This window comes from Rhinatrema bivittatum, chromosome 14 (genome assembly GCF_901001135.1).
Source record: "Rhinatrema bivittatum chromosome 14, aRhiBiv1.1, whole genome shotgun sequence".
Lineage (NCBI taxonomy): Eukaryota > Metazoa > Chordata > Amphibia > Gymnophiona > Rhinatrematidae > Rhinatrema > Rhinatrema bivittatum.
In genome coordinates this window covers 43,803,096-43,815,202 of record NC_042628.1, presented here as the reverse complement: position 1 = coordinate 43,815,202, position 12,107 = coordinate 43,803,096, and positions in this window count along the sequence as shown.

Here is a 12,107-nt window from a genome sequence, read left to right as displayed (position 1 = left end):
TAATGGCTAATTCAACCTGCTTGTCAGTGGAGAAAGCAAGTTGCTTAACTGTTAAACCATTGTCTGTAGACAGCACGGTGAAGTAGCCATTGTTATTACCTGCTTTCTTCCCTGGAACATAAGCTACATCTCTAAACCTTAAGCTGTAGAAGTGACTGAGGGGCTTACGAGGTAGCATGTGTGGGAACTCCCACATATGCTCAGTAAAGCTTTTACTGAGCTATGAGAGAGGGGTCCAAGTTGGCAACATCGGTTTACATCACCTAGGCATAGTGGCTAATTCATCCTGCTATCTAAGGAGAAACCCTGTTTATAAATAAGCAAACTTGCTTCTCAACCAGCAATCCAAATTCATATATGTGAATATTGCTCATGTGGCCAACCAACCAAGTATTAATTGCATATGGTAACCAAAAATCCTTTCTATTAAGTTTGTCTGATAAAATATTCCTTTGTGAAATCATGTTGCCTTGGATTTTCTAATATACTGGTTTCGAGGTGGTGCACTGCTTTTCTTTAGTAGTGCTTCTATAGGAGACATCATAGTTATACTGACAAGTCTGTAGTTGATGGCTGCCTCCTTATTTCCACTTTTGTGGCATGGGACCACATCTGCTCTCCTCCAGTTTCATGGAATGTCCCTGTCTCAAAGACAAGTTGAACAGAGATGTAAGAGTATTTTCTTTATCCCTTTCAGTATCCAGCATGTCCTATGGGCTTTATCTGTTCTCATTTGTGTAAATACTAAACATTTATCCTCCCCTGTAAATTGTTTTGTGATCATTTCATGATAGTTTGACACATTTCCTGCCTTAGGTTTATTGCTTTCTCTTTGTTCTGTAAACAGGAAACAAAACATTGTTTAAAATTTATGCCTACTGTTGGTGGTCTTTGCTAACACCACATCTTCTCTTAATCTTAGGGCTTCCTCAAAACTCTCTTCTTGTCCAGTGCCCTAACTTCAGTACAGTTGGAGTCTAATATTGAATCACACAGTTCAATAATCACTAGATCCTACATCTCTTTTCATGAGGTCAGTAACGGTCCCCATTTGGCAGTACCAGATCCAGTGTAACCTCCTCTCAAGTGGTTTCTTCAACTAGGGCATCTAGCATTTATTCACTCCTAGCTGATGCTACAGCAGGTAGTCTCCAATTCATGTTTACTGAACTGAAGAATTTACAAGCAAGACTTGCCCCTTTGTGTGCCATTTGAATGATGTCTCCTAACATGTCTGAATCTACCTCTTCTCTGTGCTGGAGATCTAAATGTACCATGAAAATCATCTTGGGGTTTTCCAGGGCAACCCCCCTTAATTGAGTTCCTTTTAACTGGATGATGTTTTCCTGATACAGCTACTGCTCTTTTCCCTTCCCCCACCTTTTTTGTATTTTATGAATAGATTACATCCCAGTCTTCAGTTCCATTACATCTAGGACTTTTTTCCTGATGGTTCTTACTTTTTTTTTTTTTCTCATCTGCCTCAAGCCCTGAGGAGCTGAATTAGGGGGGAAAGTAACTGTACTGTGCTTCAGGCTGTTCTCTGCAAGGCACTGGCCTATAGAGCTGGGACTGCCAAAAAACATTTGTAATCTTAGGGGACCTTCATACAAACCCCTCACTTTGATATATTTTAGAGCCTTGCGTTATGCTCTATCAATAAGTCAAAGGGTATTCCTTTAATCATTGGTCCAAGTTTTTAATGGTTTTTTGAAACATTTTCACAAAACATTTTTTAAATATTTAAAAAGTGCACTACTTCCCTGTTTTGTTTTGAGAATAATTCATGCCCAACATGTTTCACAAACTGCTGCTTCAGGGGCTGGAATCAGCATACATTCAGTCCAAGATATTTCTTCTTTTAAGTCCCGCTTCTGAAAAAACAGTAAATATATACTTCAATGACTCACCAATATTGAGGAAACTTTCAATGGGAAAACAACTTACATTTGATGAAGGGGCTAATCAATTCTCCATGTAGTATTTTCACTTGCCAAAGTTTCAGCGTCCTGAAATCTGACGCCAAACTGGGCTTTTTGAATATTCCAATGTGATGACGTATGCGTGTTAACTCTAAGCACAGAAAGATTTAAAAGGTCTAAGGCAAGTCTCCCACGTGATGAGACAGACGTAATTCCAAAATGAGAAGATTACCTGAAAGGGAACTTGCTCAAAGATGTTATCAGCATTGACTCAGGATATGGAGAGATTTTAATGAATGCAAGTGGACAGTTTTGGAGAAAGTGCTCCCCCATTGGCGAGGTGGGAATAGAGCTACAACAGGAACAGAAATTGATTTTTAAACTCCATACTGTGGTTCCTCAAGGACTTAACAAGGAGATCGAATGGATGGTGTTCCGTTGAGAGAAAGTTCATTTTTTGTTAGAAATTTTTCATTATAGTAAAAACTAATGTCACACACTCCAAGAAAGGGGACACAAATACTCATCTACTCCGTAGTAGTAGTAGTAGTAGTGACATTAGTTTTTACTATAATGAAAAATTTCTAACAAAAAATGGACTATTGATGATTAATTTAAATTAAAGCAAGGTGACCCTATACAAAAATAGTGTCTGTTACACAATACAGACTCTGTAAGTAAGGGGCCTACATACATTTGGGCTTTTGCATATATTGTTAAGCGATAAAAAATATACTGGTGATACCCTCTGTTTTTGATATTGTTGGTAGACTATTCGGTACACTGGAGTACAGTGGATGTGGGTTATTTTGTTCCGTTGAGAGATCCATTTTTGAAACTATTAATTGACTGTTCTGTTGATAATAACTTGGAGCAAGTTTTCTTTTAGGTAATCGTCTTAGCCCCTTTAAATCTCTCCGTATCCTGAGTCAATGCTGATAACATCTTTGAGCAAGTTCCCTTTCAGGTAATCGTCTCATTTTGGAATTACGTCTATGTCATCACATGAGAGAGTTGCCATAGACCTTTTAAATCTTTCTGTGCTTAGAGTTAACACGCATACATCATCATGTTGGAATATTCAAAAAGCCCAGTTTGGCGTCAGATTTCAGGACGCTGAAACTTTGGCGGATGAAAATACTACATGGAGAATTGATTAGCCCCTTCATCAAATGTAAGTTGTTTTCCCATTGAAAGTTTCCTCAATATTGGTGAGTCATTGAAGTATATATTTACTGATTTTTCAGAAGCGGGACTTAAAAGAAGAAATATCTTGGACTGAATGTATGCTGATTCCAGCCCTTGACGCAGCAGTTTGCGAAACATGGTACCGTGTTGGGCATGAATTATTCTCAAAACAAAACGGGGAAGTAGTGCACTTTTTCACAAAAAAATTTTAAATATTTAAAATGTTTCAAAAAAATCGTTAAAAACTTGGACCAATGACTAAAGGAATACCCCTTTGACTTATCGATAGAGCATAACACAAGGCTCTAAAAGATATCAAAGTGAGGGGTTTGTATGAAGGTCCCTTAAGATTACAAATGTTTTTTGGCAAATACGTATTTTTGTAATTTGATTGTTAAATCATATTGCCTGTTAAGGCCTTTTTTCTATACTATAGAGCTGGGACAGCATGTACAGGGCTAATACAGAAGACCAGAACCTAGTAATTGCCCATACAATTAACTATTCTGTACCCTTTAATTTTATTTATCATTATATTGGCGTTATTATGGTTTGTTTTTTTAATGTTCTTCTTTTAAATATATTAGGTTGGCAACATATATACAAATTTTCTTATAGCAAAGATTCCTGAATCTAAATCTGTGAAAAACACTAGTGATGCCTCTCTCTCTTCCAACCTCCTTCCTCTACTGGTGCTTTTCCCATGTAATGACAGTGGCAGAGAAGGGACAGCAGATAAAAGCGCTGATCTCTTAAGCTCATGAGAGGTCTTGAACGAGTAGATGTGACTCGGTTATTTACACTTTCGAATAATAGAAGGACTAGGGGGCACTCCATGAAGTTAGCAAGTAGCACATTTAAGACTAATCGGAGAAAATTCTTTTTCACTCAACGCACAATAAAGCTCTGGAATTTGTTGCCAGAGAAGGTAGTTAGTGCAGTTAGTGTAGCTGGGTTTAAAAAAGGTTTGGATAAGTTCTTGGAGGAGAAGTCCATTAATGGCTATTAATCAATTATACTTAGGGAATAGCCACTGCTATTAATTGCATCAGTAGCATGGATTCTTCTTAGTGTTTGGGTAATTGCCAGGTTCTTGTGGCCTGGTTTTTGGCCTCTGTTGGAAACAGGATGCTGGGCTTGATGGACCCTTGGTCTGTCCCAGCATGGCAATTTCTTATGTTCTTATGTTCTTACTACCTGCGAAAGGAAGGATGGGGAGGGAGCATCATACTGTGAATGAATCCTACAGCCAGTTGCAGGGTGCTGAGCTACCTTGAGGGGCAGGGGCATTTAATGATTGTCCTCATTTTCCAATCCTAAGGATGGCCCTGCATCTGAGTACTGACACCTTTCTTTCTAGAAAACAAGTACTGATTACATCCAAGCCTGCCTCTGCCCTGATGGCTTTTAGGCCTGTGATTTTGTTAGCAAGACTTCAAACAGATTCTGAAAAAAACGGAATGCAAAGCAGAGGTCATCCTGGTGCCAGCATTTTGGCCATGAAGGTCTTGGTTTAAAGTTCTTGATAGATTTCCATGTATTAAAACTATTTAGACTGTCCTTGAACAAATCATTCATAAGCAATCAACTTTAATAGCACTGTTCCTGTATTTAATCAATATCAAAGATTCAAGCAGAGAGGAGGTTTGTGGTCCCTCAACATGCTGTGTTTCACGGAATGGCTGCTTTGGAAGGCACAGATCAGGTAATATACAAACAAATAGATAAAGTTAATATGACAGAACCATCAAGGATTGAGAAAAAAGTCACATAATTGTCAGGTAACCAAAAGATAAAAGATGCTGTCAAATCAGAGTAAACTCTAGTGCTAGAAACAATATACTGTAGCAACTATATCAGGGGTCGGGAACCCATGGCTCGTGAGCCAGATATGGCTCTTTTGAGGGCTGCATCTGGCTCGCAGACAAGTGTCGCCACACTTTCCAGTCCCCCGCTGACCCAGCTGCTCCCCGGTCCTCCTCCGCCCGGGCTTAAAATGCTGTCAGCCTGGGCGGAACGCGGCAGGACAGCTGGAGTCAGCGGCACTGGCGTGCTCTCTTTTTCCTGCCCCCGCGGCCCGGAAGAGGAAGTGGTGAGCATTGGGTGCGTGCGCGGCAAGAAGAGGCCACGCTAGTGTCAGACGAAAAGAAGACTGCAGCGCGGCTTGGAGGAAAATGAAGAGCTTCAACCGCGGCCGCCTCCGCGAGGGCTGAAAATGAAGGAGGTTAGCGTTGGGAGGAGGCTGCTGCCGCCGCGAGTTCCCGGGGTGGGGGTGGGGGAGAGAGAGTGAATGAGCGAGCAAGCATGTGTGTTTGAGGTCCTGTGTGTGTGAGTGAGAGATTGCATGTATGTGAATGATTGAGAGCCTGTATATGTGAAAGAGAGTATGTCTGTGATTGAGAGCCTGCCTGTGAGAGAGCATGAATGTAAGTTTACCATTGGGAACCTGTATGTGTAAGTTTGTGATTGAAAACCTGTTTGTGTGAAAGAGTATGTGTGTATGATTGAGATCCTTTGTGTGTGAGAGAAATCATGTGTATGTATGATTAAGAGCCTGTGTGTATAAGTAAGAGAGAGATCATGTGTGTCTGTGTGTGATTGAGAGCTGGTTTAGGTGATGGAGCATGTGAGTATGTGATTGAGAGCCTGCGTTTAAATGAGAGAGAGAGACCATGTGTGTCTGTGTGTGATTGAGAGCTGATTTAGGTGAGGGAGCATGTGAGTATGTGATTGAGAGCCTGTGTGTAAATGAGAGAAAGAGAGGACATGTTTGTAAGCATGTGAATGAGAGTCTGTGTGTGAGAGAAAAAGACAGCATGTATTTATGTGATTGAAAGCCTGTGTGTGTAAGTGTGAAAAGATAGCATGTGTGTAAATGTGTAATTAAGAGCCTATATAAATGAGAGAAAAAACATGTGTATATGTGAGTGACTGAGAGCATGTGTGTATAGGTGTGTAATTGAGAGCCAGTGTGAGAGAGAGTGCTGGTATGTGACTGAGAGAGGAGACAGTTCCAAGCAAACCACCCCGCCTCCTGCTAATTCAGAACAATCTCAGGACACCTGGATATCAAACGTTCCCAGGTATGCAGAGCAAAAAAATTTTTGTATCCTTATTTTTCATTACTGGGTCTTTGTGTCTGCTATTTTGAAATATTTTGTTGGTATCTGGAAATGTTTTATATGAGTTTTAATTATTGGATATTCCACTCATCAGCTGTTTCGAAATATGTTCTTTTTGTTAGTACAGTTTTACTGCTGATAATTTTATATTTCTTGATTTGTTTTATAAGGATGGGTGATGTTTCTTTTTTCCTTTGTTACACTGCATACAGAGACTCTGGCTTGTTGCAGTTTCCAATTCAGTTTTTTCTGCATGCTTCTTGTTATGCGTTTTGGTCTCTTTATTCTATGTTAGGTGAGGGACAGCACGTGATTCAGGTGAGGTTTTCTGCTGGCGTGTAGTTTCTGTGTAGGACTCTATAGCAGCCTGACTTGGTCCGTTTTCCTAATAGGAGATGTATTGGTGTTTTAAGGCCTGGTGTAATATTTTCAGAGACTTATTGTTCTTTAAAAGTGTGATCTTACATAAAATGCACACATTTACTTGTATTTAGTTTTAAACATATTGTATGGCTCTCATGGAATTACATTTTAAAATATGTGGCATTTATGGCTCTCTCAGCCAAAAAGGTTCCTGACCCCTGAACTATATGAACAAGGGGAGAGCTTCCAGTGACTTTGTTCAAGGTAGAGAGATGATGATACAGAAAGTGCAGTTAAAATTAGACAGTGACAGACTGAGGATGCCAAAGAGAGTCTGTGGCAGTAAATCACAGAATGGATTAGCATTTTTTTTTTAATCTTTTGGTTACCTGACAATCATGTGACCTTTTTCCTCCATCAATTGGCCATAAGTATTCCTTTTGGATTGGTCTTTATTGTATCACATGATATCTTTTGGTATGGTTTTTGGATCCTTTAATTTTTATTGGTGCTCACTCTGTATACACTGTAGAAATCCCTTTGCTTTTGAAGACTAAATTGCATTCTGTTATTTTGATGGTAGGTAACCCCATGACTTTTATCTATTATATTTTCATTATATGCTCAGCCCAAATTTTAAAAGCCTGGTGTGCGTGGCTGGGCCATGCGTGCACCAAATGCATTTTACGGAAGTGCCAGGCTCCTTGAAAAGGGCAGGCCGGGGTGGGGGGGTGGAGGCCAACCAGGACAGCGGCCATTAGGCCCTGTCCCGAGGAACGTGCACAGGCATTCAAGTTCCAAAATTAAAAAAAAAAATAAAAGGGTAGGAAAAGGGAGTTTTTATGGGTCAGGGAGGAGAGGGAAAAAGGGAAGCAGAGTAGCAAGGGGGACAGGAAAGTTCCAGTCTGCTCCTTAATTGGAGCGGTCTGGGCAGGAACAGGTGTAGGCCCGATCGCATCACCGCACATCTATTTTTTTTTTTTTTAATCTCTCCCTTGCATGCCACCTGCCCGCACATGCACATGCTGATATAAAAATATGGTGCACATGTGCATGCAGGAATTGTATTTTATAACATGCGTGCATGTTGTAAAATCATATCCATGTGCATGCGCCGGTTTTAGAATTTACCCCTTTATGTATTGTTCATAGCCTCTGCTTATGGTTCTGTCATACTTACCTTTGGATTACCTTTCCCTCCTGGTGCAGCAGCTCAGCGAAATATTGTCTGTGTTGGGAGACCATGAACCTCCTGTCTGCTTCAATCTTTGATATTGATTAAATACTGGAATAATGCTATTAAAGTTGATTGCTTATGATTGATTTTTTTCAAAGACAGTTTTATATTGTATCGGCGACACATCTGTTTGCTACTGGATTTATATGTTTGTGCACTGCTACTATTTCTCCATTTATTTTTGTGAAAACCATTTGGACTGCCAGATCATAATGCCAAGACCCAATACGATATTTAGGTCTATGTTTTCTGAAACTGATGGACCTACAGCAGGTGTGAACAAATGTTTGAGCCTGGCCCCCCCTTCACTCATGCAATTGGTTGGGGCACCCCTTCCCCAAGATGGGTTACTATACACCCAATCACAAACATGAAGGGTATTCCCTAGAGAGCACACTGCCAATCAGTGGCTCAAAGCCCCCATTTTGTTTCTCTTCATTGCTGAAAGGAATAAGCTCATATATACACACCCCCAAAGCGACAGAGAGTGAAACTCACAGACACCGCCACAGACAGACAACTGACACCCAGACACAAAAACCTAACACACAGGCAAAGAGACAGACATATACCACACCTAGACAGAAAGTACAGACACACCACACACAGGCAGACTATATCACATACAGATGCACAGGCCACACAAAGACCAACGCATACCAGACAAACACAGAAACATGCACATGCCACACAACACAATGCCTGGAAAAAATTTTAAAAACTTATGTGCCAGCCAAAATTTTATAGGAGCCAAGAAAAACTCTATCCCACCCTGTAAACTTATTTTTTTTTTTTTTTTACTGTTTTCTCTAATTTTTCCTATTTCTCTCCTTATTTTTCTTTCCTCATCTTTTTATTTTCTCATGTTCTGAATTGGTTATTAACTTTTTGCCTTTATTCTCCCTTCCCCACCTCTTCATTCTCTCTGGCTTTGTTGCCCATTCCCCTCCTCTACCTCACCACTTCTTTCCCCCATGATGGGCAGCAACTGTGATCTCTGTCCCTGGGCAGGGACCTAGTGCCAACAGGAAATCTTCCCCGGTTGAGAGTGGAGGGTAGCAGCTCTTCCTGGGGTATGGAACACCATAATGACTGCACCCGTGTCCAATTCTACCACAATATAAGCTGCTCCCTGTCCAGATTCACCACAGCAGAAGCAGCTCCTCTATCCTGCCCACCAAAAGAGATGCATGGCTAAGCCATGGCATGCTTACAATGATGTCACTGTCTGACAGCTCCCTTCCTCCTGAGCATGCAGTATCTCAACAGCACTGAGACTTGATGGTGTAGCCATTTTTTTCTTCTCTGAGCAGCCAATGTGCCCCCCCTTTCAGGACTTTTAAAGCAGCCCCTGGGGGCCCCACTCCCCCAGTTTGCTCACTCCTGACCTAGAGGTTGAAAGGACAATCCCAAAGTCTATGGATGATTCAGACCCTTGGTATCCAGGCTATTAAGTGCCAGGAAATGCTCCACAAATCAAGCTTATTACTGCATTTGAAAACGTTTGAGAAAAGGTAGTTCAAATCGACTATACTGTATTGAAATGTGTTGGAATTTTGGTTTCAGAGCCTGGCATTTGATCTCTGGCATTTGTTTCTAAATCATTGTTTAAGTTGCTCTTTATGCCCTCTTGAAAGTTACTGCTCTTCTTTATGAATGTGTATATGATTGTCAAATTGCTGTAATTATTTTTTTACAAATCTAATTTCCTTCTTCAAATTGGAGGGCATGTGCATTTGTGAGCAATACATTGTTTAAATTGTCAATCAATTTGTAATTACTTAATTATAGAACAGTGTTCAGAAGACTGAAGAAGCAATGAATTTCAGCTGTAGCAGCAGTGAGAACAACTGGTGTTATATAGAATGTGCTAACCATGTTTGAAGGAGAAGCAGAAGCAACTGAAAAAAGGGGAAAGCTGGTGCAGTAAACTGGTAAATAAGTCCAATACGTATCCATAATTGTGGTTAGACAAAAGTAGTGGGGCATCTAGAATGAACAAGTTTTTTATTTTTATTTCCTATAAAAGAAAACTGCCCAAACATATCTAGGAGCAGTTCTCTATGGGCAAGCAGATTAAAGTCAGGCACCCAAGTAGAGTGACATCTCAAGAATGTGCAGATTTTCTTACACTGCCCAACTCTCTTCCATAGGTCTAGGGAAGACACTGTGGATCATTAAAGGCTAGAGGTAGAAATGAAGAAAAGAATGCATGGGATAATCTGCATGGTGTGGCAGCTACTTACCCCTAACAAAAGGCATGGGGTATCACACTCTGCTTCAGGGAGGGGGGGGGGGGGGTAAGGGCCCTGACTTATGGTCTGGGGTACTGATACACAAACATTAGGGAAAAAATGCAAGACTTCTTTTACTGCTAAGTCCAAAAGCATAACATGTTCAAGCAGCATTGTCTATAAATTATCAAGAAGGTTGCTCGCCCTGTAAAAATGTTGATGGTAAATTTGATATAAGTTTGACAGTGCTTGTTAATGTTACTATCCTTAACATAAGGGTTGTGGTTAACCTGCACGGAGTAGTAGTTACTTCCATAAGAAACCTGCTGGGCAGATTGGATGGACTTTTTCTGTTGTCAACGTCCACACTGCATCTAGAAAATGTCATTGGACCAACAAGACAGGTGTATCAGATATCTAGATCCTCATGATATACCTAATGGTATTGTGTTCTTATATCTCCTAAGGCCAGAATGTCAAGGAGCCATACACTTCAGGACTTTTTTTAGTTACCTTGGGCTTCCTCAGGGAAGAAGAAAAATGGCCATAAGCTGATGAACCTTTACCAAAATTTAAAAAGGTAGAATCTTTTAATGCACAGCACCATGATTCGGTACAGTCTAGATTTAAGTGCCAATCCCTCTCCAGTAAAGAGAGATGTTGTGGTCTTCAGTGCTAAGGGATGCTGGCACCGTGTCACCCTAGATCATCAGTAAACAAAAGGACAAGAACTCCTCTAGCACATGGTAAGAAATCAGCATGGAGTCTGCCAACAACTGGCTCTGTATTCAGTACTGATATTCTACCAGTGACATCCACTTGTAAAGGCACCAGAAACTAGTTGGGGCCCAAATCTTCACAATGCCAAGCTATACCAAGTCTGGTCCTAGAATCAGATAATTCTTTTCTAGTGATTACTTCAACAAAAAGATATGTCCTTTTGTGGAAAATATATGGTTGGAATTTGTGAAAAAATACTTTACTGATATTCCAGAGTTGCTGCTGCCCCCTTCATTGGAAGAAATTTCTCCAATTCTGAACACTGGCCTCCACGTTGGACGGTCCAACCAACTCTCTTGCAGGTTTCCTGTTTCATCTATATTTAAAAAATGTTTTTATTATGAGTTTTTGCCTCTATGGCCAACTTCTTTTCAAATTCTGTTTTAGCCAGTGCTTATGCTTTTTCCTATTTTCATCAGATGGAGCCTTCCGATTTTTGAAGGAAGATCTTTGGGCTAAAATAGCCTCTTTCACCTCACCTTTTAACCATGCTGGCAATCGTTTGGCCTTCCTTCCACCTTTCTTAATGTGTAGAACATGTGGACTGCGCTTCTAACGGTTTTTTTTGTTTGTTTTTTAACAGTGTCCACATCTGTTGTACACACTTATTCTCTCTGTCAATCAGTGTTCACTTCTGGGTTAAGCCCTGGCCCTTTGACATCATCATAGCCCTGCCCATTCTCTGCCCCTTTTTGATGATGTCACAGTCATGCCCCCTATCTGGCCCTTGTGGAGGGTGCAGAGCAGAACCAGAAATACATTTTTCAAGATGGTAGCGAGTGCCTGGAGACAGCACATGATGCACATCCAAGATGGTGGATGTTGTGGTGGGGACGGGAAATGACTTCAAGACCACGTATGGGCAGTAAAACCAAAACAAAGCACATTTGAATTGTCTTTGTGAACCAAGCCGCAGGCAGCCACCTTGGAATGACATCACAGACCATGATATCATCCCTGCGCATGCTCAGATCTTTTGTTTACATGGAGGGCAGCCATGTTGGAAGGAATGAGTATGCTCAGTGTAAGTAGCTGCAGGGGTTTGAAAGGGTAGTCGATAGCCATTAAAATCCTTCTGTTTTCTCTCAAACTGAAAATAGAAAATCCTTTTGTTTACTTTTTGCTACAAAGCATATATTTTTTTGTGACTTTTCTTTTTTTGTTTTCATCAAACACCATGCTATTTGAGAAAGAGGTAAGTGACTAGTTGTAAAGTTCATTGCGGCAGAACATTGCTGTAGCAGAGAGAAAAGTGACTACT